Source organism: Lactuca virosa, chromosome 6 (assembly GCF_052849685.1).
Source record: "Lactuca virosa cultivar CGN04683 chromosome 6, Lactuca_virosa_CGN04683_v6, whole genome shotgun sequence".
Taxonomy (NCBI): Eukaryota; Viridiplantae; Streptophyta; class Magnoliopsida; order Asterales; family Asteraceae; genus Lactuca; species Lactuca virosa.
This window is the reverse complement of record NC_136431.1, coordinates 248,331,889-248,334,838: the sequence shown is the minus strand read 5'-3', so window position 1 is coordinate 248,334,838 and position 2,950 is coordinate 248,331,889.

Genomic DNA, 2,950 nt, shown 5'->3' with positions numbered 1-2,950 from the left:
ACAACAACAACCGCAACAACAACAACAACACCAACAACAGCGGCAATAATGCAGGATCAAGCCCCACCTGCTATGGATGTGGAAAGACTGGGCATATCCATTGAAACTGCCCCCAACATCAACAACCCTGGGAATGGAGGAGCAGGAAGAGTGTTGACCATGGGATAGGGAGAAGTGGTTCAGGATCCCGTTGTTGTTACCGGTACGTTTCTCCTAAACCACACTTATGAATGCAACCTATTTGATACCGGGGCAGAACGAAGCTTTGTGAGTAATAAATCCAAACACTTGTTAAAACAACAACCCCAGAAGCTTAAGGAAACCTTTACGGTGGAAATGGCTAATGGGAAAACAGAATCCACTGGGGAAATCTACATCGGATGTACCCTGACCTTGAACTTGATGGGTTATGAGCACTACAACATTCCTATGGTGTACATGCAAACCCTAAAGCTTTGGATCTAGTTTGTCTAATGAACGTGCAATAATCATCCAAAGCCATAAACCCTAGATCTAGCATGTGATAATCAATATTAACATAAGAATAGGGTTTAGATCTTACCTTGATTGTTATGTAGCAATAACAATCTATTCCTTCTTGTAATTTGACTTCTGAAAGCTTAGAGTCACAAATGTCACTCCTCTAATAGCTAACAAACACCAAGAGCAAGAGGATGAAGAAGGAGAAGAGGAGGAGAACTTCAAAGACGTCCAGAAACCCTCTTGAAAAGGTTAGCCATGTTTTTGGGTCTCAAGGGGCCTTTAAATAGGTAGGCAATTAGGGTTATCTAACAAGGAAACCCTAATTTGACTGCTTAAGCCCTAAGCAGCCCATGGACCCCTTCTGGAACATGCCTTGGACGAAAATCATATGGGCTTCCCATAGATTTCGTCCAACCTATATTCCAAGGTGATCCATAGCCCAATTGCAATTATCTTATAATTACAATTCCAGTCCCCTAAGTTTAATTAATCTCTTTTAGCCACAAAATTAATTCTTAATTAATTATTGACTAATATTAATTAAACAATATGATTTCTCCTTTAATATATTATTCTCATAATATATTAATAAATCATAATTAATCCTCTCTCTCCATAATTCATCCTATCAAGTTGCTTTGGTGAAGGCAACCCAAAAGGACCATGCACCATCGGGTCAAGTACATACCAAAATAGTTATGGACTTAGACACTAATCCAACAGTCTCCCACTTGGATAAGTCTAATAACTATTCTGCATATAACTTCAGATCCTGATCTGCAATCGTAGCTTTCAAAAGCCGCTGTCAACTCTGATCTTATCAGATACGCGTCCTTTAGATAAGGGATCATATATTCCTCCATTCTAGATATCATATAGACGTGAGACATGGATTGAAATCATTCTCTCAGTCTATTTGTTGTTTCCCGATTTCTGATTTATGACAACTGACTAATTGAACAAATCAAATTAGCCCTGGCCCGGCCGAGCACTTTCCTTTGTCATCACTAAATCATCGAGGGGCCCACAAATATCGCTTTTATCCCACATTGGGTAAAAGGAATGGATAAACTTCGACTCAATGCTCGTTTGTACTCACTCACCGAATCACACACAACAATACGTTTTATAACACCAAGTTACTGGTGCGTTTGCATATTATCAATGTGTAACCGACTCGCAAGATACAACTCACACATCTCGGTTTCAAGAATATAAGATATTATCATCTCACCAATCACTCGTGATAAAATCCATGAAGCGATCCAAGTGAGCGTGGGTTTAATCCAATGCTCAAATCATATTCGTAAGCACTCATGAACGTTGTAGCAAACTTTTGCTATGTCTAATACACTTTAGACAATCTACACACCAATTCATGACAATCTTCTTTCATACCTACTCCCAAAGCATGAGCGACTGTGGAACGTTCAAATAATTCGATTACTCTCAAATAACTCAATTATTTAGGAAGTCAAAACATGCAAATTGAAACACATGAATAATACTAATCTTATATGGCCCCAAACCTTTGAGTATAAATAAAACACTTTTATTTAATCACCATATTGATTACTCATTATTTGTTGTTTCGGGTAATCAACTTCTTGAATTATAACGACAATTGTCCCATGCTCTTAGCATGCACACCATGTTTACTTATGGTTCTTACTTTGTGAAATAGTATAATTGAATAACATTTTCAATCACACTCATTTTACAATTCCCAATTTCTACCACAAGTGTAAGAATACCAAATTCTTGCCACTTATAGAATATGTTAGATTCTAACACTTTATGCAACGATCCTTTCGTAATGTCATAGCACCAAAGTCACAAAGACTATTGCCAATGAAATTACAAAGTCCTCTATTGGAGATTGTTGCAAGACAATTCCATAGACACGAAGTCTCACATTCAAAGTACATTCCTTTGAAAATCCTTCTTGCATAAAAGTTTCTAATCTAGACATATAGATTCTTAACGTCCAACTCCCAATCTGGAAACATTTCCATATTTTCCATATAACAACTCATTATTAATAGAATCATATCTAATAATAATAATGTCAATATGGTCCTTCCATTACTATACTTCCAACTGTTCACAAGTGACCAATCCTTGGCGAACCTTAGATTATCCTTGACAGTTGTTTAACTAATTCAGTTAATTCCGATTCTAGTCCTCTTTCCCTCTTAATGCCCTAGGCATTTGGAAAATTTTAGAACGGTCGAATATTACAACGACATGATACTTTACCAGTCTTTTGCTATAATATTTCTATTTGCCATGTTCTCGCGATTCGAACTATGAAAAGGGATGCCGTAATCATAATAGAACTTTGAGAATGCAAATAATCAATATATCCTTGACTAAATTCAATTAAAATTTCTCGATCTAAGCTTTTAGATTGGAAACGAAGTATAACATCCTCTCCCTTAATTATAGCAAAAACAACTTTTCAACT